The 26420-nt window shown below is 48.9% G+C and overlaps 2 long non-coding RNA genes across 3 annotated transcripts in view; both read left to right on the top strand.

Moving 5' to 3' along the window:
* The window catches only part of LOC140633557 (uncharacterized), a 44867-nt gene extending 33138 nt beyond the window's left edge, over window positions 1-11729 (top strand). Inside the window, exons 3-5 of the long non-coding RNA XR_012031144.1 lie at window positions 3658-3825; window positions 6299-6503; window positions 11467-11729. This is a non-coding gene — a long non-coding RNA (uncharacterized lncRNA). The remainder of the gene's footprint in view (window positions 1-3657; window positions 3826-6298; window positions 6504-11466) is intronic.
* A 3411-nt stretch (window positions 11730-15140) lies between these two features.
* LOC140633558 (uncharacterized) overlaps window positions 15141-26420 on the top strand; it is a 37574-nt gene continuing 26294 nt past the window's right edge. Inside the window, exons 1-2 of one of the 2 annotated variants that reach the window (XR_012031146.1) lie at window positions 15141-15430; window positions 17103-17199. This is a non-coding gene — a long non-coding RNA (uncharacterized lncRNA). The remainder of the gene's footprint in view (window positions 15431-17102; window positions 17200-26420) is intronic. The other variant, XR_012031145.1, reaches the window with a different exon arrangement.

Here is a 26420-nt window from a genome sequence, read left to right on the forward strand (position 1 = left end):
TTGTTCCTGGTGAGATCAGATTAGAATGAGCATAGAGTGGGCTCCAAGGGGACAAATTCCCTAGTGTGCCCTAGGCTGCTTCAGAAGTTGTGTTAAGGGACAGCAAGAAGGGCCAGGTTCTTGCTGAGTGTATGTGAGCACCAGCAGCAGAGTCCCAGTGGGGCACCCCCCTCTCTTTGTTTGCCACCATCCAAGGGAGCCCATCCCCCCATGAGCAGACACCAGAAGCTGGCTGTGCCCCAGGCATGACTCTGGTCAGGAAGAGAGGATCTTTTGTGAGCTGCTGGCCTGGCCTCTGTTAATGCCAATTAGCGTTCCTCCCTGCTTGGAGCTGCAGGGCCAGCAGGCTTTTGGGATCCTGGTGGCTAGAGGTTTTGGCCTAGAAATGCTCAGGATGTGGGACAGAAGTCAGAGTCTGAGGGAGGGACTGTCATTGAATGGAAAGGAAATGGGGTTTCACAGAAGCTCATGGGGCCCAGCAGCCACAAGGGCAGGGTGGTCTGGGGCCAGGCAAAGAAGAGAGAAGGTGACATCTAGGACTGCCCCCACTCCACCCCCACCATTATCTCTAGGCTGTGGCCCAGGAAACTGGTTCTCTAGAGAGGAGGAAAAGGTAGACAGTGGGCTCTGACATTCCTAGGCTTGTGGGGGGACCCGGGGAGAATCTGGGAGCTTGGCTATCTGGGGTGACGCATACCTACTGCCCCATAAAGCAAACCTGGAATGGTGGCCTTGGATTCTACCCACCTGCTCTTGTTTCCTGCGTGGAGGCTGTGTCCAGGACCACTGCATTTCAAGCAGCCACCGATGATGCCCGGGAGCCAGTGAGTGTTCATCCCTTCCCTGGCTCCTGGCTCCAGCTCCACCTACTTGCCCAGATGCTCTCTAGGGACCCAGGTGCCCCCAGAGAACAGTTTTCTAGAACCCTATCCAGCAAGTATAAGAAAACCACTTCACCTTCCAAAACACAGAGCTTGCCTTATTCTTTCCTCCTCTCTACTGGGGGTCTTTCTGAGCAGTCAATGAAGGGAGAGAGACAGAGTATTGATGGTCCAAAGGTGCTCAGGCCACATTTCCTATCCTTGAACACCTAGTACCTCTCTTCTTCTTGGTAGTCTCCACCCTTTTTTTAGTGGCTTTTCCATAATCCTGTGACAATTTCTACTTCTGGCTCCATGTCCCTAGGAAATGGACAATTTCATAATGGGGGCAGGGGCTGTCACATAATAGAAGCCTTATATTTGCTTGTCAGGAGCTAGACTCAGCCTGTCTCCATCCCTGCAGTTTGAGAGAACCAACTATCACTTCTTCTAGGACCAAAAGCAAGAGCTCGCTGTCTCCCCAGCCTCACTGGTGAGGACAGACCCTGCGGCTGCTCTTCCCTGCTGTGCCTCTCATTACTGCATGGCCCATCCCTTCGGAGACTTTCGGTGCCAGGGCTCAGGCAGGGCCTGTGAGGAGGCTTGGTGAGGCTTTTCTCTCTGCCCCTTGGCCACCCGCCCCCACCCTGTCATCGGCGGGTGACAGGGGCAGCTTTGCCAACAAAGGTATCACTGAAGCTCTCTGCCAGCTTGTCACTTACCTCCCCCAGGGAAGGGGTGGGTGGAGGGGCCAGTCATTCAAATTGACCATGTTTTTCAGCAGGTACTGCTGCTACCTACAGCTTCTGAGGTAAGAGAGGAGCCCTGTCAGGGACTGCCCCCATGTTCTCAGGGCCTGAGGTACACAGCATATCCCTGCCTACCCTCAGCTCCCTGAAGTCCAGGGTCACAAGACCCTGGAGAAATTACTCCCTGCACCTGGCAGGAAGAGACTGATGGTGCCTTGAGAAGCTAGAGATCCTTAGCCTGGCTTTGGTAGCCTTGGCATCCAGATCTCCCCTCAATATTCCAGCTACTAGCGGGGATTCTTCCTCTTAGAAGAGTCCTATAAACAAGCCTCTGGGCCTTTACACACACTATCTCTTCTCTCTCTCTTCTCTGCCTAAATCCTACCCACGCAGGAGGGTCAAACTCAACCTTCACCTCCTCCGGGGTAGCCTCCCTTGACAACTCCAGCTTGCAAGAGCTCCTTCCTCTGAGCCTTCATAGCTCACAAAATAGAACTAAATACTATAGTATCTCTCATCATATATTAGTCTTGTTTTTCCAATTAGTCTGTCAGTCTCTTGAGGACAGGAGACCAAGGGTGACCCTTTTTTGCCTCTCCCAGTGCACTTAGAGAAGGGTTGGACTTTTTGGAACCCAGCCGTGATTGGTTGACTAATTAGAACTTGTTGGACTGTGTTCAGGGCCTGGATTTGTGTGGGTACATAGTTTTCATGTGTCTGTGTATATGCTTGATTTACACATATGTGTACACATATGTAGAGTATGTGTTTATGCATGTGAATATGACTAACATATTTATACCATGTATAGAAATGGTTTCACCAATTCAACAAGCACTTACTGAGATCCTGTAACAACTGGGCACTATCCCAGGTGCTAGACTTAATAGTGAGTAAAGGAATAAACTGCCCAGCCCCTCAGAGCTGGAAAGAGACACCATTAAAGAAGCAATAATAGGGATCCCTGGGTGGCGCAGCGGTTTGGCGCCTGCCTTTGGCCCAGGGCGCGATCCTGAAGACCCGGGATTGAATCCCACGTCGGGCTCCCGGTGCATGGAGCCTGCTTCTCCCTCTGCCTGTGTCTCTGCCTCTCTCTCTCTGTGTGACTATCATAAATAAATAAAAATTTATAAAAAAAATAAAAAAATAAAGAAGCAATAATAGGGCAGCCTGGGTGGCTCAGCAGTTTAGCACTGCCTTCAGCCCAGGGAGTGAACCTGGAGACCCGGGATCGAGTCCCACGTCAGGTTCCCTGCATGGAGCCTGCTTCTCCCTCTACCTGTGTCTCTCTCTATCTCTCATGAATAAATAAATAAAACCTTTAAAAAAAAAAAAAGCAATAACAATAATATGAGCTAAGTGCCATGATGGGGGAGCAAATGGCAGAAGTACTTTAGCCAGTCTAGAAAGAAGGTCAGGGAAAGACTCACAGACAAAGGAAGAATTGGGGGCTGCCTGGCTGGCTCTGTGGAGCATATGACTCTTGATTTCAGGATTTTGGGTTATAACCCCATGTTGATTATATACCTTATGTAAAAATAAAATCTTAAAAAAAAGAAAAAGGAAATATTTGACTAAGAGTCTGTTGAGTATTAAGTTGTGTCCCCCAAAAAAGATATGTTTAAGTCCTAATCCCCAGGTCCTGTGAATACAACCTTATCTGGGAATAGGATCTCTATTGATGTCATCAAGTTAAGTTGAGGTCATCCTGGATTAGAATGGGCCCTAATTCACAGACATTATATGGTCTCATTCATTTGGGGAATATAAAAAATAGTGAAAAGGAATAAAAGGGAAAGGAGAGAAAATGAGTGGGAAATATCAGTGAGGGTGACAGCACATGAGAGACTTCTAACACTGGGAAACAAGCAAGGGGTAGTGGAAAAGGAGGTGGGCGGGGTGACGGGGTGACTGGGTAACGGGCACTGAGGGGGGCACTTGATGGGATGAGCACTGGGTGTTATGCTATATGTTGGCAAGTCAAATTCCAATAAAAGAATATACAAAAAAAAGAAATGAAATGCCTCCCCCTCCTTCTTGTTCCCTAGATTATATAAGTTTTTAAAAACTAAGAAAAACGGTGTCCATCGAAAGATGAATGGATAAAGAAGATGTGGTCTATGTATACAATGGAATATTACTCAGCCATTAGAGACGACAAATACCCACCATTTGCTTCGACATGGATGGAACTGGAGGGTATTATGCTGAGTGAAGTAAGTCAGTCGGAGAAGGACAAACATTATATGGTCTCATTCATTTGGGGAATATAAAAAATAGTGGAAGAGAATAAAGGGGAAAGGAAAAAAAATGAGTGGGAAATATCAGAAAGGGAGACAGAACATGAGAGACTCCTAACTCTGGGAAATGAACAAGAGGTGGTAGAAAGGGAGGTGGGCAGGGGGTGGGGGTGACTGGGTGACGGGCACTGAGGGGGCACTTGATGAGATGAGTACTGGGTGTTATTCTATATGTTGGCAAATTGAACACCAATAACAATAAAAAAAAAAAAAGGATGGGCCTTAATTCAATGACTAGTGTCCTTTTTATTTCTTTTTAAAGATTGTATTCATTTATTCATAAGAGACACAGAGAGTGAGGCAGAGACATATGCAGAAGGAGAAGCAGTCTCCCTGAGAGGACCCCGATGTGGGACTCAATCCCAGGACCCTGGGATCACAACCTGAGCCAAAGGCAGATGCTCAACTGCTGAGCCACCCAGACGTCCCAATGACTAGTGACCTTATAAGAAGGGGAAATTTGGACACACACATGGGAAGAAGGCCACTACAGAGGCAGAGATTGAGGTGATGTCTCAACAAGCCAAGGGGTGTCAAGAGTTGCAACCACCAGAAGCTAAGAGGGTCATGGAACAGATTTTTCTCCCTGAGCCCCCCAAAAGGAACCAACCCTGCTGACACCTTGATTTTGGACTTCTGGCCTCCAGAACTTTGAGAGAGTAATTTTTTGTTGTTTCAAGCCTCCCCCCGCCCCCCCCAGGTTATGACACTTTGTTATGGCAGCCCTAGGAAAGCCCTAATACAGAGACTTACTAGGCTAACAAGGAAATCTACCAGATGAGGAAAAGGAGGGAAGAGTGACTCTCACACTGAGCAGACTACAGAGAGAGCATAGCAGAAAGAAATAGAAAGCTCAAAAAAAAGGGGGGGGATCCCTGGGTGGCTCAGCGGTTTAGCACCTGCCTTTGGCCCAGGACGTGATCCTGGGGTCCTGGGATCGAGTCCCACGTCGGGCTCCCGGCATGGAGCCTGCTTCTCCCTCTGCCTGTGTCTCTGCCTCTCTCTCTCTCTCTCTCTCTATGTCTATCATGAATAAATAAATAAAATCTTTAAAAAAGAAGAAGAAGAAAAGAAAGAAAGCTCAATAGGGCTGGAAGGGTCTCTAGGAGGTAGGAATGAATGAGAGTTACATGTTAGAGCATGAATGTGTATACATATGGTACACATGACATGATTACATGTATGTGAACTGTTTGTATATTCCTGTATGTGCTTTTTGGAGTTTCACATTTTTCATCTTATGTTTATGATTTGTGTGTTTCTGTATGCTCTCACATAGTTTGTGTGTGTCTTAATGTGTGTGTGTGTGTGTGTGTGTGTGTGTGTGGTCTGCATGCCAGTGCATGTATGTGGTCTGCAGGTATGCAGTGAACCCAAAGAAGGTTTGTGCCCAGTCTCAGGAAATTTTGAAGCCAGGCAGAGCCTAGTATCCTTGTCTACATGATTGGTGCTCACTGTGGATAGCAAAATCCTGGTCAGACTGTGTAATGACTAAGGTAGACACCCAGAGCTCTGAGCTCACCTATCGAGGTTGGAGAAGACCATGCAGGGATGACTATGCCTGGTCTACCTTAGTAAGCAGGAGGCATGTGTGGACAGAACTGTGGAGTCCTTAAGTTTAAGAGTCCGAGGTGGCCTTGGAGACGGTTCAGATTTCTCTTGCCCCTTGGCCCAACCCCACTGGTGCTGCTTCTAGGCAGTCCCCAAAACTCAGTCCATAAAAGGGCGCTCAGGGATTTGGCCAAATGCCCACCTGCTTGGAACCCCAACCCTGAACAAGGATTGCTACTGAGGGCAGAAATCAGGGTAAGAGCCACCCCTATTCCCAGCTTTTCTGATAGGACATGCAAAATGTATATGCATGCATCCTCTTGGGGAGAGGGTGCCTGGCTTCCATCATGGCCAGAGGGTCTGTGACCCAGGAAATCTAAGAACCAATTTTCTTGTCTCGGCTGACATTGAAGGAGGGAGTGTGTGAGTGGTATGTGCAGGTGTGTGCAAGCATGCGGAACTCTCAACCTGCTTCCTCTCCGAGAATATGGTTGGATCAGGATGTCAAGTGCAGCCCCGGGCCCTGCCAGCTGCTGCCATGGTCAGATTGCAGGGGGCTGTCCTTGACAGGACTGATAGAACAGACAGAGCCAGTATTAAGGACAGGATGGGAGGGATGGAGGCTGGTGCTTTCTGGAGGAAGCTTGTAACCTGAAGGAGCCCCTTGAGGTGAGCTACGTGACTCACCAGCCCTTACATGGTTCACATTCAGGATGAAGAGTTGGAGATGTAGCAGGGTGGTTGTATGGGTGGGAATTGGTTCCTGCAGCATTAGCTTTCTCTGCCTGCTGCCAGCCTGCCCTATGTTTTTTTGTTTTGTTTTGTTTTGTTTTTTAAGGTTTTATTTATTTATTTGAGCGAGAGAATGAGAGAGAGAACACAAGCACAAGACAGAGGGAGAAGCAGATTCCTCGCTGAGCATAGAGCCTGATGCGGAGCTCAATCCCTAGACCCTGGGATCATTAACCTGAGCCGAAGGCAGATGCTTCACTGACTTGATCCACCCGGGTGCCCCCCAGCCTGCCCCATGTTAATGCCTCTGGGTAAGGTGAAGTGCTAAATACAACAGACCCACATATAAAATTAAGTTTATTGTTGGGGGACTTGTTGGGGCTACATTCTGAGAAGCTGGATGGGCAGGGCAGGAGAGCTTCTTATGGATAATGAAGTATGCTGATCCCTAAAAAGAGGGAGGGGAAAGGGATCTCCCAAGACTCAGGGCTCAGGGCTGGGGGTGGAGTGGAGGCATGGTGGCTGTGCTTCTGCCATCAGGCTCAGCTGGTGGGAAGAGAAGGAGGATATACCTGTGGCTTGGGTGGGTTTCTCCCCTCCTTGCCTCAGGCACTGGGCCGAGCCAACCTGGACCTTGCCACCTGAGGGGAAAAATTCTTCCTCTACCCTCAGGTCTTCCAGCTGGGCTAAGGATTCAATTTACATGAGACACGTTAACAGGAGAAAAAAAGCTCAAAGTTTTATCATGTGTGCATGGAGGCCTAATAATGAAATGGAGACCTAAAGAAATGACTAACGCAGGCAGTTTCTATATTTCTTAGACCAAGAGATGAGAAATTGACAAGACAAAGAAAACTGAACTTTGGGAGCTTCAATTAGTAGCCCTTGGCCCCCACACATCCCTACACAACCAAACTCTTCCTCCTATGGACTCCCCAAACATCCCTGGATTGGGGATTTGCCTGATGCTGTCCTCCAAGACCTCTCCCAAGTCCCTTTCCTCTGCTGCCCAACTGTCTTCCTGTGCCTGCCTGCCTGCAGCCACTGTCCTACTGCCCACTCTGCTTCCCCACACTCCTCAACCCCTGTAGCTGACAGGACTTCACTGCTTATACTGTGTCAAGAACCCTCTGGCTCCCAGACATGATGGCTCCCTTGCTCTTTCTCCTTTTTCTTTCTTTTTTTTTAAATTTATTTTTATTTATTTATGAGAGAGAGAGAGAGAGAGGCAGAGACACAGGCAGAGGAGAGGGAGAAGCAGGCTCCATACCGGGAGCCCGACGCGGGACTCGATCCTGGGACTCCAGTATCACGCCCTGGGCCAAAGGCAGGTGCGAAACCGCTGAGCCACCCAGGGATCCCCCCTTCTCCTTTTTCTTTTCTTTTCTTTTTTTTTTTCCTTCTCCTTTTTCTAAAGAACTTTCTATAAGCAACTAATTAATCTCATCACATCCTTTCTGTGGAGCCCAGAACAGGGAGGGAGGGAGGGAAGAGAAGTACCTTGTCCGTTGAGGATAGTCAAGTGGACGAATGGCTACCCAAGCTGCTGCTAGGCAAGTTTCTCTCAGAGCTTCCACTCCCCCACTTTGGAGCTGCGTGCAGTGTGAGCCCAGCTCCAGGAAGGAGTGGGGGTCACCCCATCTGCTCTTAGCCCTGGCTAAGTTTCCAAACTGCCTGACAAGACCTGTATCATTTACTCCTTCCATTTGCTCCCACCAGTCAATTTTTCTCATTCCTCCTCAGGCAACTAACTTATGGGCTCAAAGATTAGGCACAAAGGACTTGAGAAGGGATACAGATGAGTGTAGAAGAACATGACCTTGGGTGGCACCAACGACCTTTCTCCTGGACGCTATGCCTGCCCTACTGGTGCAGTGAATGACCTGGAGTGCAGTTTCTGCATGCAAATGTGCCCAGGCATCCTAGCCACTCCATTGACAGCCTGGGGCTCCTGGAGAGTCCCTGTGCCATCTGATCTCTTGTTACCCGAGGAATGGGACCCCACTAAGCCCTGGATGCACACAGCATGGACTGCCATGGAGAGATGGGGCCTGGCCTAGGCCTCAGAGGAAATCCAGAACAGGAGAAACAGTGTGGGACATTAATTGTGCACTTACTGACACCAAGTCCTGAACTAGCCACACAGTGCATGTTAGAGCTCGTGTTATCCTCTGACTCTCCAGGAAGTTCTTAAGGAAACTCCGGTTTAATAATGCAAGAACTTGGCCCAAGATCACATGGTGAATAAGTTGTGAAACCAAAACTCAACCAAGACTTTTATGATCTGAGCAGAACTTAAAAATGTAAATCACATAGTGCCATCCCCTGCCTAAATCACTCCTACCACTTCCCATTGCCTTCTGCCTGAAAACTTTTTCCTTTCCACAGCTGGTGAGACCCAGCACCTGCACCTCTGACCTCACCTCCTCTCCCTGCTCATCACACCCCCTGAACCTGCTGCAGGCCTCTTTTTGTTCCCCTAGCACATGTGCTTATTATCCACTCAAGGCTCTTACACTTACCATTCCTCTGTTTGGAACATCTTCATGGAGTTGCTCCTTCTCATCCTTCCGGCGAAATGCCACCTCCCTGGAGATCCCTTCCCTGATTACCCAAGCAACTGTGTTCTTCCTCCTTCCCTCTCTTATTCCTTCATCTCAATTTTTATTCTTTACACCATTTAGTATCTGAATCTATTTACATGTTAGCTTGTTCCTTGTGTCTTGCCACTAGAACATAAGCTCCTTCAGAGTGCTCACCATTGTATCCCCAGGGCCCGGTGCTTAGTAAGTGCTCAATAAATGTTTGATGGACAAATGACCTCAGAAAATCTTTCTTGGGCCCCAAGGGAGCAGCTAGAGGAGGAAGGGGGCACACTGGGCAGAGAACTTGGCTGCTGGCTTGCAAGCTACATTGAGGACTGATCCCTGAGGCTCTCCCCATTGAAGATAGTCCACCTGTCTATCTGTCCATGAGATGACCTGGCCTGCCTTTCTGCATAGGAAGTATGTGTAGACACATGTTCTCAGACTTTGCGTGAAGCCAGGTGGAAGGCAAGGCTGCCTGGCATATCTGGACCAGAGCTGGGTACCCTTAAGCTCCCTGTGTGCTCCCAGCCTTTCCTGATCTTGGCTGAGGTTCATGGCTGCTCAGGAGTCCACCCAGTCATGGTCACGCCAGGGGCTGGTGGCAGGCATTGCCTGGAGGGGAGGGAGAGACTGCTGCTCAAAGAAACTGATCTTTTGCATTTGCTGACATTCTTGGATTTGGCATTTACAACCTCAGGGTTTTATTCCGAAGAGGCCTTTTGCATTTGATGTAAATATTATGGTGATGAGAGGCGACACTGAGAATACCCTGTAGGAAATGTAATTCCACCCCCACCAGGCTGGGAGCCTCTTCCTGCTGCTGCTTTGGGTTGTTATTCAGGGGATTGATTCCTCCCAGTTCTTGGGTTAACCCAGAAGGGCCCCCTCCACTCACAGGCAGCAGGGTCTGGGAGTAGTACATTAGTTATTTTTCCAATTTGCAGAGGCACTTTCATCCATCAATGTGGGAAGCAATCGGGGCAAGTCTGGAGCTGGCTCATGCTGCATCCATTCTCTGGGTGGGGGAATGGCCCATTCTGGAGGAGGTTTGGGCAGTCGTCCACTTTAGAACAGTACAGTTGGGAGATCCAACCCAGTAATGGCACTGTAGTTCCCCAAAGTCAGCTGCTCACTCAATCACTTCCTCAATGAGTCTCAGTTATCACAGGTTTCCCAGCAGGGTCTAGTTTTGAATCTATGTGTCTGTCTATTCTCTGTAGCATTGGACACTTCCTCCAGCTGTAGTGGCCCTTCGTGCCATATTCCTACTGTCTTCCCAAACTCCTGGGGTAATGCTATTTATAATCCCCAGGTACAGTCCCGGTGTGGATCTAGGACTGGAGAGCTGTTCCCAAATGGCTTGCAAGACAGAAGAGAGGGATGGCATCTCTACCTTGATATCTCTTTGATATGCTGTGTGGCCAGAGATAAATGATTGAATCTCTCTGAGCTTTGGTTTCCATATCCTTCAAATGAGGAAAATTATATCTATGACGTAGATCTAAAGAGAGAGTACATGTAAGGGGCCATACCCAGCACTTGACGTGAAGTGAATACTCAAGAAATGTGGGCAGTTATTATTAGGTACAGAGAAGGCTGTGAGGGATAGGGTGAACAAAGGGTCAGTTGCTGGCCTGGAAGTCCAGAATTTACAGCTTGCCTTCCTGGCTGTGCTATGAACTTTATATCTATAAAGATATATCTATAGTGAACAGTCACTCAATCAATAAACATTGGTTATTTGGATGTGTAGTGAGTGCTTTTATCATCGTCAGTTAGCCAGTATAACCTAGAGCTCAGGGACGTCCAGGTGGCTCAGTGGTTGGGCACCTGTCTTCAGCTCAGGGTGTGATCCTGGAGTCCTGGGAAAGAGTCCCACATCTGGCTTCCTGCATGGAGCTTGCTTCTCCCTCTGCCTGTGTCTCTGCCTCTCTCTGTGTGTCTCTCATGAATAAATAAATAAAATCTTTAAAACAAAAACCAAAAACCTAGAGCTTAGATTCTGCAGTTGGAGAAACAGTTTGAATCCCATCTTGGCCTCTAGACACTGGACTTTTCAAAGTTTTGTTTTCTTCATGTATAGGAGGGAGTTCTGGGGGTGCCTGGGTAGCTCAGTCAGTTAGGCGTCTGCTTTCGACTCAGGTCACTATCGTAGGGTCCTGGGATCCAGCCCAGGTCAGTAGGGCTCCTTGCTCAGTAGGAAGCCTGCTTCTCCTTCTCCCTCTGCCCCTCCCCGACCCCCTGCTTGTGCTTCCTCTCTCTGTGTCTCTCTCAAATATATAAATAAAATCTTTAGAAGAAAAAGATGAGAGAGCTAATAGAACCACATCAAATGTGAAGATTGTAGGATACTGTTGGGCATATAGCAAGCCCCTCCTGAATGTGTACTGTGGGGGATGGGGAAGACTCCAGATTTGGGATCTGAAGGCCTGGGTTTAATCTACTTCCACCTCCTAATTTACTGTCTTACCTTGGGCAAATCACTTCACCATGGAAGTCTCTATTTCCCAACTGGAGGAAGTGGGATAATGTCAGCTGGTTTTAGACTGCCATTAAAAAGGCTTAACATTTGCCATAAGAAGGATGCTCCACATGTGTCTGGGGAGTGGGTGAATGATGTGGGGGATTTTAGGATATGGATTCCAAGAACTTGGATTGGCATCCCAGTTTTATCACTTACTTTCAGCGTGCTTTGCGACAAATGACTTCACCTCATTGAACCAAAAGGAAAGAAAATTTCTTCCTCTACCCTCAAGGTCCTCCAGCTGGACTAAGGATTCAATTTACATGAGACATGTTAACAAGAGAAGAAAACCCAAAGGTTTATTACATGTGCATGGAGGCCCAATAATGAAATGGAGACCTAAAGAAATTACCAAGGCAGGCAGTTTTTATACTTCTTAGATGAAGAGACAATAAACTTGTGAGGAATTGACAAGACAAAAATGAACTTTGAAAGCTTCAATTAGTAAGGGATTCTCAATGGAATTTGAGCTGGGGTAGTAAATTAGTAATAAGTAACAAGGGTTGTTTATACAGTCTTCTTGGCTCTAAATTTCCCATCTCTAGTGGTTAAGATGTCTCTTTACCTCCTGGTATAGAAAGGGTACCTTTCACATGGGAGATTTATTTCTTGCTTTCAGGGACACAGAGAAGGGCCTGAGTGTCCTTCTTGCCCAGGCTGTCTCTTAAGGAACTTTTATTTTGAATAATTGGTATGCCAAAGTGGCACATTTGGGGCAGCCAGCCTTTGATCCCCACAGAACCTCGGGATCTCTCAGTAGAAAACAAGATAATACCTAGGCCCCAGCATTACTGCAGAATAGACAGTTAATATTAAAATGCCTCGTAAACCATAGGGCACTGTGCTCACTCTGGTTTAATATTACTTTGAGCAAAGCCCTGGGTGAAGAACTATGAGGGCTCCAAAGATATGCAAAATCCTTGGCCCTGGCTCTGGAAGAGCTGTGAGAGATTTGGGGATAGAAGGCACAAAGCAGGGGCAGAACTCCGCAGAGTTGCACACATTGATTTTTTTTTAAAGATTTTATTTATTTATTCACGAGAGACACAGAAAGAGAGAGAGAGAGAGAGAGGCAGAGGGAGAAGCAGGCTCCATGCAGGGAGCCCAACGTGGGACTCGATCCTGTGACCCCAGGATCACACCCTGGGCTGAAGGCAGCGCTAAACCGCTGAGCCACCCGGCTGCCCTCACATTTATTGATTGCACACATATTTACAGAGTACTAGGCATGCTGTTATAGGTCTGTTGGAGGTTTTAGGCTATGCCCTCTGGGGAGCCTGGAAGGTCAGGGTAAGGCCCCTGGATCAACTGGTCTGGGGGTGGAGGTTTCTGAAAGCATGTGTCATCTGTGCTCCTGAGTTCCCTTGTGGGGCAGGCAGGTCCCTGGCTCACTCAGTCAATTTCCTTAGTCACTCTCTGAGGGAGCAGTGTACCGAGTCCATTGTAGGGAGAGCATTTGAATCAGCCATTCAGTGGTCCTTTTCCAAAGGTCAGTGGCCTATCTGGCCACTGCAGCTGGTGGCCACAAAAGACCTGCTGAGAATCCAATCTAATGGAACAGCAAAGACTCCAGCCACTCTTCCTGGGAGCCCAAGGGTGAGTTGCAAGGTGATTTCACTGCTGTTGCTTTCTCCCTTTAGACACAGGCTGTCCTCAAGGGCAAAAATAGCAGCTTCAGAGGCGGGAGTGTTGTGACATCATCCCCAGGTTCAGCCAGCAAACCCCTCTCCAGACAGATGATCCTGCTTGCCCCTTGGAGACCAGAGCCAAGCTCCTAGGGGATGATTTTGGTGGCCCTGGGCCCCTTCCAGTCCCCTGACTCCAGTTCTGGGCTGTGTCTGTGAACAAAAATCTCCCTACCTTGGGTTTTTACCTGGGTGAATAAAAGTGCACTCAGTAGTGCTCTGTGGCTGGGCACCTGCCCACCTCCACCTTCCCAGGGCTAAGCGTCACAGACCTGCAGGGGTCTACAGCCTTTCTGGGCCAGGGGCACACAGGCTGAGTTGGAGACAGAGGATGGCACCCAGCCTGGAGGCTGAGCTGAGGAAGAAGACATTCTGCATCCTGGGGAAGAGGGAGGGAGGAAGTAGGAAGGGAAGGGGGTTTGACTAGAGAATAGAGTTTGTGCTCAGGTGTGTGTGTGTGTGTGTGTGTGTGTGTGTGTGTGTGTGTGTCTGCAGCAGAAGATAGCAGGAACTCCACAGTCTCTACTGATTAGAAGGGTTTTGAAATTGATAAATTACTTTGTATTGGGGCAAAATGATTTGACCAGATTCCAAATGTCTCAGAGAAGGGAAGCTTCTCTTTGGGCCAACTATTGATTGTGTTTAATAGAGCTGGGACTTTCTCACTTAAAAACAACAAAATAAACATCTAAGAGAAACCACTAACTCACCTCTCTGCCTTCCTTCCTTTCTTCTTCCTTCTCTCTAAAAACAGAAAGGAACCCAGAGACCCAAACAAAGCTGGGGTGAGGGTGGGGCAGGGGGGGCAGTGCTGATATCAGAGCTATGGAGTTCCTCTGGGGCAAATTGATGGTAGGGGCTCAGGAGAACAGGGGATCCTGGGTTGGTCCCATTCTTCACAGATCGATTTTTGCCAACAGCGACTGTCGGAGCCTTTGATAAATCACTAACCCAAGTGATGAATGCCCTGAGGCCGGGTGGGGTGGGGGAAAGGATGCTGGTCTGGGAGGCAATTCCAGAGGACAGGGGTCAGTTGGAGGGTTGGTGAGCAGGGGAAGCCAAGTGAGTTAAAGCTGAGTTCTAGATATTCTGTAAGATACCCCTGGATAGCTAATCCTGGCTTTATCTTTCAATAGGATTTGACCACAATCATGAACTCAACAGTGCTTCAAAATTCATTTTCATTCTGTCTCTTGTCTGTCTCTTGTTGTCTGTCTCATTGTCTGCCTCTTTATCTGCCTTCCAAATGGACTCTGATGGTTTTCTCCCAGCAGAAAATTCCCTTGGGCCTGCTAGGAAATGGAAAAGAGTGTGAGGAGTAGCAAGTAGAGGGTTGGCAGTGGGCAGTGGGTGGAATGGAGTTAGGTGGCCTCTTGAAATGGGTAAAAGTTAGCATGGGGGGGGAGGCATAGAGAGGGGCAGAGCAGCAGAGAGAGGATGGGACTGGGGGAATGAAAATATGAATTTGCAGAGCAGCCCTGACCAGAGAGAAGCCAGTTTCTAATGTCTCACTTCTCACAGAGGGAAAGGTCAGTCATGTGGTTTTCTCATCCGTCTCCCAAACGCAGTGAGAGCAGAAACCTGCATTGATTGGGCTGGAATAGCAAAAAGTGCGGAGAGGGAGAGAGATCAACCCAGAGCCATAGAGGTGATCCCTCATCATGGCCAGATCCTGCCTTATGGACAACCCAACTCCTAGACCATGAGTTTGAATTAGTTCTGGGTGACCTTGGACAGTGACTTAGCCTCACTCACCTTCTAGTTCCTCATCCATAAAATGGGATAAGAGAACAGATTTCTCATGAGATTTATATTAATTAATATCACATATATAAAGTACTTAGAACTGGACCTGCCTCATAGCAAGCATTCAGTAAATGTTAGCTGGGAACATCATTATTCTCCCGCAGTAGCAGCATGGCAGAGTCTGAAGTCCTGAAAACTCAAAGTGTGTCAGCCACACTGGAGTCAGAAGAAGGAACTCCTGGCTCTGCCTGAGGGTGGAGAATTCTACCCAAATGACCCGTCGACAGGCCAAGCCTGTTCTGTGCCCTGTACCTTCTGTCGGTGCTGATGTGCCATGGGCTGAGTCTCCATCACTGAAACTTAGTTCTCTAGATGCCTGCCCGGCTCCTGACTGGCCCAATGGCCTACGGGCTCCTGCCACGCTGGTTGGGCTTGGCCCCTCCTTACCGCCACCGACCTGGCAGCCGCTTCCAGGCTCCCGCCCTGGCTCTGTCCATGGTGCTAGCCCACATCGCAGCCCGACACGTGCCCACCGTGCAGAACTTCCCACCCCAACCATCTGCTCTTGTCCCCCCAACTTTAACATCTCTGATGATCTCCCCAGTCACCGAGAATGAATTCTGAGCTCACGTTCTGGAACGCTGCCAGGAAGAAGGAAGCGGCGTTAGTATAAAGAATCACACAAAAGGCCGCAGGTAATTATGTCTCTTTTAAGCTGCTAACAGGATTGGCCGTTTGATAAATGGGAGGATTTGAGGCTGTTTTGTCACTGACAAGCTGTTGTAAGATCATATTGGAAGCTGAAGACAGTTTATCTTCATGTGTGTGGTGGAGAGAGGGGAATTCTCCGTGGATTTTACACCCTCTTCAAATTAATGTGATTTCCTAGGCCGTCCTGTGCACAGGAGCGAGTGATCTTTATGACTCACCCCCTGATTAGATTACCTGGCTCAGCAGCCACCTCCAGCCCCTCTGAGTGCTCTCTCCCTCTCTGGGCCCCTCCCTGCTCCACTCTCCCTCCACCTTTAGCTTCCCTCTGACCTCCTCTAGCCCTGGTCTCAGGGCCAGTTGCTGAGCAAGCCTACAGCTCAAATACTGCTGGCTAGCCCAAGAGGTGGGGAGATCTGATTTCTTCCATTTCTCTGGAGGGAGCAGAAGAGCAGGAGGTGGTATTCTATGAAGAGGGAGGCAATGGGAAAGGAAAGGAGGGAAGCAGAGGAGGAGAGAATGAAGGAGACAAAGAGGGAGTCTAACCAGAGAAACAATGCCAAGCCGAGGTAAAGAAAAGAAAGACTAGAGGGGGAAAAAAAAAACAGTAGCAAAGGGAGAAGAACGGTTTTTTCTTTTTATTTTCAGAACCCTCTTCTCCACAAGAACCAAGGTGGCCTCCTTCCCTGAATCCCAGAATTAATCAGGTCCCCTGGCCACTTTCTTTGATAGCTCTGTTTTATCATCTTCAGAGCCCTTAGCACTATTATCTTGTTTGTTTATTTATTTGCTTTTAAAATAGTTTTCCTGGGCAGCCCTGGTGGCTCAGCAGTTTAGCACCTGCCTTCAGCCCAGGGCCTGATCCTGGAGACCCGGGATCGAGTCCCACGTCGGGCTCCCTGCATGGAGCCTGCTTCTCCCTCTGCCTGTGTCTCTGTCTCTCTCTCTTTCTGTGTCTGTCTCTCATGAATAAATAAAATATTTAAAAATAAAATAGTTTTCCTCACCTCTAAATTAGAAGACCCATTGGGCAGGGATCATGGCTGCTATGTTCTTCCTAGGACCCCAGCACTTAGCACCTAGTAGGTCCTTGCTAAATACTTATTGACTGCATGAGGTGGAAGGTCTGGGGGGCAGGGCTGGCTGCCCTCCTGGCAGAGGTCCAGGGTGGGATTGCCAAGGGTATCATCACTGACTAGATTTGGGGAAACATTTCTGGGGAAGGGAATGCTTCATTAGTCTTTTGGACAGAATTAGGTATCCTTTAGAACAAAGTTTTCCCAAATGTGGCCCGTGATTCACTGCATCAGAGTCCCCTGGCAACCTGTATCTTCACAAGTACTCCACTTTGAGAAACCCTATTCTGGGGAATGGGTGGACTGGAGGCTCCTGTTCCAGGGTGGTCTCAGCAGAACCCGGGACCTCGGCTGCTCTGTGTGTGTGTGTGTGTGTGTGTGTGTGTGTGTGTGGTGTATGTGTGTATAAGGGTCATTATTAGAATACCTGCAGGGGATTGAGGAAGCTAAAATCCATTATTTCCAGCCAGTTGTCACTGCATTCTACACACACTGGGAGCTACTTGTGTGAAAGGAAGTTCAAAGGGAAAGCTCCCCTTCCTTTGTGGAGCCTAACTGGAGACTGTTCTCCCACCTGATCCAGGAGCCTAGAGGAAGAAGAAGGCAGCAACAGGTGTGAGGAGGGGCAGTCTCATACTCAGAGGCCTCTGCTCTCTAACACATTGATGTTTCTGCAGCTGGTAAGTCATGCCTCATTTCCTAAGCAAGCTGAGCAGATCAGCCTCAAGCCCCAGGCCAGGCTCTCTGCCTCTTCAGGAGACCTCCCCCAGACTTATCAGCAATGTATACTCCAGGATTGATTGACTGCTCCCCTAGCATATACCCCCCCGACACTTCAAATATCACAGCCCCATCATACCAGATACATGCATGGCCCACACAGGACATGTGAAATACACAGTGTGTGCTTAGAGGTGAAGGACAGCATGCTCAAGCAGTGGGACCACCTTGATATGTTCATGCTGGACCTCTGCCTGGGCCTGAGAATAGAGAGGGAATATGGAAGACAAGGGCCAGCCAGTTTTAAAAGATAGCTCGCTCTGTGCCGCTTATGCCCAGTAAAATCAGAGCATATAGATGGAACTAACACCACCTTCCATTCATTCTATGCTCCAGCAACTCTGCCCTTACTTCATGCCTGGAGAATTCTGGGTTCTCTTCTGCCTCAGTAGTACCCTTACTCATGCTGTTCCTTCTGCCTGCAGTGCTCTTTTATACTCTTCCATCCCTCTTATCTGATAACTCCTACTTCTCTTCCTTTCTGGACCTTTCCAGATCCCCTGGCTTCTTCTTTTTTTTTTTTTTTCCCCCTGGCTTCTGATACCACAGCTCTACAATCTCTGCTTAACACTCAGCTCTCTTGTCATTATATACTCAGTATCTATCTTCCCCACTAGACTGTGAGCTCCATGGCCAGAGGGACCACACCTGTGCGTTGTCCACTACCATATCCCTGGTACCACCACTCACAGCACCCAACATGTGGTGGGCACTCAGCTTGGAAGACAGAGGCTTAGAGCAATTTGTTCAACAAATGGTTCTTGAGCATCAGTTATGTGTCAAGCACAGTGCCAGACCCTAAAGATGCAGTGGCAGGCAAAAGGGCACTCTCCCTCCTCTCACAGGGGCTGCAATCTGTTGGAGAAATGGATAGTTGTCAAATAATCATATAGATGACTCTATACAACTGTGACAGGTGCTTTGTGGAGGTTGATGTTGCCAACAAGGTATACAAAAGGGGGATTTGGTTTGGTTAAGTAGGTCAGGGAATTTCCTGAGAAAGTGGTATTTCTCTGAGATGGAGAAGGTTATATAGAGCAACAGTAGAGGAAAGAGCATTCTGAAGAGACAGAAAAGCATGTGTGAAGGCCCTGTGGCAGGAAGGAGTGTGTCTTCTACAAGAAACCAAAAACCCAGAAGGTCTGGAGTTGTGGGTTTGAATGGGAGGCTGAAGGCAGGCAGAAGCCAGACCTTGCAGGGCCTTGCCAGGTGAGGTAAAGAATTTATTTCTTCATCTAAGAGCAAAGGGTTTAAACACTGAAGAGTTTAAACAGCAGGGGGGCAGGCACAGGCAGCAGTGATATAATCAGAATTGCATTTTGAAAAGGTCACTCAGGCTTCAGTATGAAGAAGGAAGGGTGGGGCTTGAGTGAGGCAAAGGGACCAGTAAGCAGTGCAGGGCAGCCACCGGGGCTCGGACCGTGAAGATTCTGGTGGCAATCAAGAGTAGTAGATAGTTTTTGAAAGAAAGTTTTCAAGCAACATCCCAGGCTGGTGGCAAAACCAGGATTAGTACCCATCCCCAGGCTTTGCACTTTCCTGTAGCCAATGGCCTCCTTCTGGAATGTCCAGTGGGCCACCATAAAGAGGGGTTGGTTCCCAGGCCTCCCCTAGAAGTATGCCTTGCTTTCTGGCCCCTCAGTTTCCCATATTCTCTACTTTCTCTGGGGGTGCCCATATATGCCCCTTTACAAGCTGGAAGGCTCTGACTAGATAACCAGCAAAGAGGTGGTTTTCTGTCATAGCCCCTATGTGCTTTGCATTCTGGGAATTGTAGTTCTAGAGCAGGAATGCTGGGTCTGCTCCTGACTGTGGGTCTGGCAGGCAGCCTGGTTGCCATGGCAGCAGCTGGGCTGGAGCCACCGAACCATTTCATCCACAGCTCTGCTGGCTCAGAGAGCCTCCCAGCAAGAAAGCTTGGGCTCTGGGGAGGAGGAGGAGGGAGGGAAAGAATAGAAGAGAAAGGAAGGAGGGGAAGACCTCATGGGCCTTCCCCAGAGGCCTGGGCTAAGCCTCACCCTGCTCTGGGGCTTGTGGACAGAATTGCAGAAAAGTCACCAGCTTACGCTCAGAGCAGGACTCCCTAGCCACTGGGAACCAGTTCTGTTGCTCAGTTGTTGTCAATCAGACCCTATAATTCAGCTCTATGAATGCTTAAGTCTACACCAGACACAGAGAAAGGAAGGAGCAGCTCCCTCCCCTGGGGAACATGGAGTCTGGGTAGAAAGGCAAGAAGGTCCAAAATAATTACTGAGGAAGGAAAAAGTCCTGCTCATTTCCTCCAAAGTAATTCCAGAATCCATTCCCTTCTCTCTGCCCCTTGGCCACAATCCTGGTTCATTCTATCTCCCCAAGAGAAGGCTTTCTAAAACACAAATCTAGTCCTGTCACACCCCTGCTTAAAATTCTTCAATGGCTCCCCTTTGCCCACGACTGGATCAAGTCCAGATTCTGTAGTAGAATTCATGGCCTCGCAAATGCTAGCCTGAGGCTCACTGTCCAGTTTCTCCTCCTGTTTCCCCTCTGCTCCAGTCATACAGAAGTTTTCTAGTTCCTACTTTCATACCTCCTGCCTTTGCACATATTCCTCTGCCTAAAATACCCCTCCCTCCCTCTTCCAGCCTCTGAGAGGACCCAATCCAGCTGAAATACCTCCTCCTCTGTGATGTGTTCCAAAATCTTTCCCCACCAGGGAAGAATGAATGGCCTGGTGCTTTGAGCTCCCAGAGCACTTTGTACATCCCTCTTAAGCACTTATCACCTGTGTTGTGATTATTGTCTCTGTAGCTGCATCTCCCTCCCCCTCTCCTGCATCTGAGCCAGCCTGGGGGTCCCAGTGCCCAGCACAATGTCTGACACAAGCGAGGCACTCAGTAAATGGTGGATGGGATTGAATTCACCGAAGGAGGGCTATTAAGGCCTTTGCCACTCTCCTGCTGTCCCCCTCCCTGGGCTGGCTGGCTTTCCTGGGCCCCTTCCCCCGACCTGCTCCTCCCATGGGACTGCACACCTCACACACAGCAGCAGACTGGTAGGCCCTATCGAGCAGTGCCTTCTCTTCTGGGCAAGGGGTGGGGGCATGTGTAACAGCACATGGAGGCTGTAAGCCTCTCCATGTCCCTGGAAATGTGTATCAAGTCACACCCAGGTCTCTAGAGAGGAGGTACTCGTGTCTTAAATGGAGCTATGATTTATGGACCCAGTTCCAGGAGCTGAAAAAACCAATTAGGTTTCTCTGCTTCTCTACCTGGAGGCAAGATAATTTCAGAAAAGTTCTTTCTCCTGGGCAGAGGCTCCATCTGCCTGGGCCTCAGCCCTGAGGCTTCTTTATCTGGTTCTTCACCCCACCCTTGTCACCTTACTCTTTGGTCAGTAGTCTAAGCTTCCTGGGCCAGCTTTCCCTGTGTTAAAATCCTGAATCTACTGTTTAACATCTGGGACACCTCTTCCAGGTTTCCATCCTTTCTTATTTCCCCACCATAATAAGAGGATAAAAATAACCTACCTCCATCATTCATTCATTTATATGTCTGTCCATCCATTTATGTATTCCCTTGCATGAATATTTATTTGGGGCCCACTGTGGGCCACGTACTGAGTTAATCATTAAAGATGTAGAAGTGAATCAGAAATACATGATCTCTGCCCTCAAGGAGCTTATAATCTGCCAGGAAGACCAATTGCAAAGTGTTCCAGGGTGGAAGTGCAGACTATCAAGTAAAGTCCAGGCCTGATGGGGAACCTCAGTATTTATTTCCTCAGTGATTATGCACCTCTGATCTGGCAGATGTAGAGGATCAGCACAAATGCAGACAGGCCTCCTCTTTACTCTTCTCAGTGCAGAAACAGGCATGGCACCGAGAGAGCTCAGCTTTCACTGTATACTACAACTGTGAGAGGGCCAGGAAAGAGAAAGTTGTGAACTCTGCAGCTGAAAACAGGGGACCCAGACTCCCCGGAGCTTCAGGGAGGAGTCCCTGAGATGGGAGGGGGGCTCACCAGTAGAGATGAAAATCAGTGGGCCAAGCCTTGGTAGCACTGACTGGGCTGAGGCGAGGAGCAGCCTTCCCTGGTTAGGATATGGGAATAATGGAGTAAGGGACTCCCACAGAGGAAGTGAGAGATGGCAGGCGTGCCAGCCACTCAGGGCCTGGAGAGGCTGGCAGGTTCCCAGAGCACATGGAGGCTACTGTCAGCCCACGCTCTGCCATTCAGCAAGACCTTTATTTTCTCTCTCCTGGAAGAGCCTGGTCCAGATGTCAGTCCAGTGAGTGGGTGGGAAGGACAGAGGTGCTGGCTCAAGCTAGTCTCCATACTACAGCCCCTAATGCTGAGCTCACAGCCCTGAACTGCTCTTCAGGCCTTCTCTCTGCTCTCCTTGCTGCAGTATCTTGACTCAAGGGGGTACAGGCTCCAGGGGTTGGAGGAAGAGAGAAAGTAAGAAGGAATGAGGAATAGGATGGGTCAGTGGAGATCCTTTGGGATCCTCAGCATATCCAGAGCAAAAACCACCAGCTTGCTCTGTGAGCCAGGATCTCAGTTCCTTCATCTATAAAATGGTGGGGTTGAGCTCTCTGGAAGGGTTCTTTAACTTCTGCTCCTCCTGCTCCTGGGAAATGGTGGAGGGTGGCTTTGCAGAGAAAGGCTAGCTCCACCCTCTGTTAAGGGACCTAAATCAGCATTTGTTGACATTTCTCAGGATGCCCTAGGTGCTGGTGACATTTCAGAGACTTGCTCCCTGAGGGGGCTGGAGGATACAGAGCTGACCCCTTGGCCCCTGATCCAGGCTCAGATGGGCTTAGGCCACAGCACCACCCACTCCCCCACCCTTCTGCCCCTGCCTAAGACAAGCCTCACATTCCAAACAGCAGCAAAGTACTATTTTCTGGGGTTGGTCTTGAGCTGGCATGAGGGTGGGAGGTGGGGACAAAGATCCCTTTCTAAAAATGCTGATAAGTGAGGGAGTGAGCAGCTCTGGGCCCCAGAGCTTTCCTCATTAAGCCTCAATATCTGCATCTCTAAAATGGAGCCCGTAGTCCCTGCCTCCTTCACAGAACAGTTTTGGGGCTCCAAAGAGAAAAAGGAAGTGTTTCCTAAGCTGTGGGTTGTTGTGCAGTGTGAAGAGCTGTGATGAGGGCATTGAGCCTTAGGGTGGGCATGGGCATGGGGGTGGGGGTGGGGGTGGGGATGGGAATGGAGGCTGGAAGGGATTCGCTGGGTGCAGAGGCTGGAGGAACCAGATGAGATTCTGGCAGTTTCACAGACTGGAGAGAGCTGCTTGGTGAGTAGAGGCCAGCAGAGGAAATCCAGGGAACCCTCTGATGCCCTGGTTAATGCTGACAGATGGCTATAGACCTGTGGGCAGTGTCAGAACCAGCCCACATAAGGAGACCCAAAGACTCTCGCTAGCTTTACTTACTCTTCAGTATCAGGATGGAGGAAGATCAGCCTGAGAGGCCAGGTCAGGGTGATTATAAAGTGCCTAGAATTTGGGGTTGTAAGAACTAGTCCTGACTCTATTGATCACTAGCTGTGTGGCCTTAGGCAAGTACTTTACCTCTCTGGGTCTCATTTTCTTCATCTGTAAAATGGGGAGAAGGGTAGTAATAATGCATACCTCGAAGGTTCGTTGGGAAGATTAAAGAAGCTGATGTTAGATGGGTTACCACATAGCTGGCAGTCTCATTGATGGCACGGAGGCAGGTTGGGCTTCACCAGGGGCCTCTTTACCTCTGATCAGACCAATTTACAAAGAGGGAAGATCCCTTTTTAACTACATTTTTTTTTTTTTTAGTATATGTGCTGCCGAAGCGAGCACCCTTTTTAACTACTTTTCATGCATTTTTTAAAAGATTTTATTTATTTATTTGTGAGAGACACACACAGAGAGAGAGAAGAGAGAGAGAGAGAGGCAGGGACATAGGCAGAGGGAGAAGCAGGCCCCACGCAGGGTGCCCGACATGAGACTTGGGACTCCAGGATCACAGCCTGGGCTGAAGGCAATGTTAAACTGCTGAGCCAACCGGGCTTCCCCCTTTTCATGCATTTAAATGTGTACCAAGCACCTAATGTATACCTAGCTGACTTGGTATGGTGGAAAAGAGGACAGAAACTTGACTACTAGTCAGATTCCTAGCTTGTTGATTATGTGAGCTTGAGGGACTTTCTTCCCCAACCTGAGTCTCAGTTTTCTCATCTTTAAAAATCCACAATCGGGCAAAGATTATGGACCAGTATTAAAAAACATTAGGAGAATTGTTTTTTTTTTTTTTTTTTTAGGAGAATTGTTGATGGGGAAATCAACATTTGTTTAGAGCTAGAGTAACCCACAAATGTTATTTTCTAGAATCAAGGTGCAGAGAAAATAAGCTGGTGTCCACCTGAGTGTTTCTAATGGTGGAAGGATTAATATTATGTGTCTTCTGATGTGATGCAAAGTGAAATAAATGACATCACCTCACATGTGTGCTAGCTGAAAATGTTTAACTTGAGTTATTGTCAGCCTTTAGATCTAATTTCTGGTTTATAGGAAGTAAACCAGTGCAAGGAAGTAACCAGACATCTGAAAGGAGAGATATTGGGGATCCCTGGGTGGCTCAGTGGTTTGGCCCCTGCCAGGGCTCAGGGCATGATCCTGGAGTCCCAGGATCGAGTCCCATGTCAGGCTCCCTGCATGGAGCCTGCTTCTCCCTCTGCCTGTGTCTCTGCCTCTCTCTCTCTCTGTGTGTGTCTCATGAATAAAAAAATAAAATCTTAAAAAGAAAAAAAAAAAGGATATTCTATGGGGAAAGTGATCTGGATGTTTAGGTCAGTGACCAAAGGAAAAAAGGGGCCGGGGGTAGAATGCATCATCTCAAACAATTTAATGCACTTAATGATCAGATGCCATTCATGGCCCTAAACTGGGTTCTGACAAACCAACTGTAAAGGATTTGGGGGACCAGTTGGGGAGATTTATATATGGGATATTAAAGGGTCAAGTGCAAGAAGGGGATTCTCCATGGAGAATCCCTTCCAAGGCTATGTCTCTGGTTCTAGCATCCCCAGAGCCTGGTAGGGATGAGGAGGAGAAACATCCCAGTCCAGTGTTAGGAGGATGGGGTAGGGGCATGGGTGTGTGCTGAGGGGCCCTCCAGCAGAAGCAGAGGTGCAGTGCAGAGGAAGAGGGAGCCAGAAGAGTTTCTAGAGACTTCAAGCCACTGAGGTGGTCCCCTGTAGCTGGAGAGGAACACTGCATGCATGGATAGCGCCCCATTACCCCCAACTCCTCCCTTCAGAGCCTGCTGGGCTCCTTGCTCATTAGGCTGACATCTCCTCCTTAATAAAAAATACATGAATAAATAAATAATAACAGCCATAACTGAGTGGGAAACCGCTTTCCACTCTTTTCTGTTTCCCCAGCTCATTCCTCTCAGGAGTGGTCCTGGGGGCTCCCAGGCTGGGTGCATCTGTAAGCGCCCTTCCTCCCACCCCTAGTGCTACAGGCATCCCTCCTCTTGGGAGGGGACTGAGGGTGGCACTTTTAGGGTGACCGAACAGGCCTTTTGTGCCCTGATTTGCTCCTGGAGAGGCAGAGGATGAGAGAAATCTGGAGAGAGGTCTCTCTCAGGATTCAGGGAGAAGGCAGCAACAGCTGAGCCTTTAGGGCCAGGGCTAGCAGTGGTTGCCAACACACAATTACCTCAACCAGGGAGGGGCAAGAAACAGAAAGTGAAAAGAGGAACTGGAAGGTGGTACTACTAGAGAGTTCCAGGGACAAACAGGAGCTGGCATTTGCATGAGGTAGGGGAGGGGCCTTGACCCACACCCAAATATCCAGAGGGAAGATTACCTTCCTTAGAAGGGAACAATAGTCGCTTTCTTTTTTCCTGGCAGGCTCGTGTTGATCCCTTTCTCTCTTCCTGTGTCTCACGCTGTCTGTCTCTCTGTGTCTCTGCACTGTCTTCTCTTCCACTTTTGTCTCCTCCTTACTTGGGTCAGTATGCCTTGGAGATGCTGGCCAGGTGTGACCCACTCCTCAAAGCTAAGGAGAAGCAAGTCTGCCCCCAGACCAGCTGATTCAGGACCATGGAGAGCATCCTCCATAGGCTAGGCCCTCTCCCAGAACAAAAGAATTTGGATTGCCAGTAGAGGGTAGGAGAGCTGGTGAAGTGGAGGTAAGGGAGAAATGGTGGGGAAAGGCACAGACAAAGGTGAGGCTCATTCCCAGCCTGGCCCCCTTAGGCTGGGTGACTCTGAACTGGGACTGAGAAATTTTGCTGCTCCAGACCAAAGGCCCCCCACTACCACATCAAGGAGAGTGGGAGGGGGAAGAGCAGCCTGTGCTCTGGGGTGCGAGGTTCTGGAGCACAGTTCTTGTGGGAAAGCTCTGGGAACCCATTGTGTGTAGAGTGCAAAGCTAAACAAATGGACAGATTATGGTTTGGGGTGAGGTTTTTTTTTTTTTTCAATTTTTAAATTGTGGTAAAGTACATATAAAATTTACCATCTTAACGATTTTTAAGTATACAGTTCAGTGATGTTAAATATATTCATGTTATATATTGTTTTCAAGAGAATGAAGTGACCCTTGGGCCGACATTAGGGAGGTTATGCATGAGAGAAGGGGATAGTTACAACCCTACAGGTGAGTGGGTGCCCAAGGGTAGGGAAAGTAGAAGATAGGGACCAGAGTCCTATTAGGTCTGTTCATTCTGGCAGCTGTAGGCTGGGAGTAGGGAGTCAGACAGAGACTTCCCTGGCCCCAGCTCAGGATTAATGGGACCCTGGAGTCTCCTCTTCCCTCCAGCAGCTCCCTCTGGATGGAGCCAGGAGCCAGATTTCAGAAGCAGTCCAGATGTTCAGGGGAGATGCAGGGAAGTGGAGCAGATGGGGCCTGGGGTTCCTGAGGGGGTTGAGAGGAGGAGGGCAGCAGCTGGAATATGTGCTAGGGCACGTGCTAGAGCTGAGGTCGGGCACACACCACAGGGTGTGCCTAGGACGTAGGACTTGGGTAGAGTACAGGCTAGGTCAGGTAGCCCTTGGTACCTTCCCTGGACCTACTACTAAGGTCTGTCCTGAGCTCCCTCTAGCTGTGGCAGGGCCTGTGAGGTATAAATTCTCCTCCACGTGCTATGCCAGG

The sequence above is a fragment of the Canis lupus genome, chromosome 5 (genome assembly GCF_048164855.1).
Source record: "Canis lupus baileyi chromosome 5, mCanLup2.hap1, whole genome shotgun sequence".
NCBI lineage: Eukaryota > Metazoa > Chordata > Mammalia > Carnivora > Canidae > Canis > Canis lupus.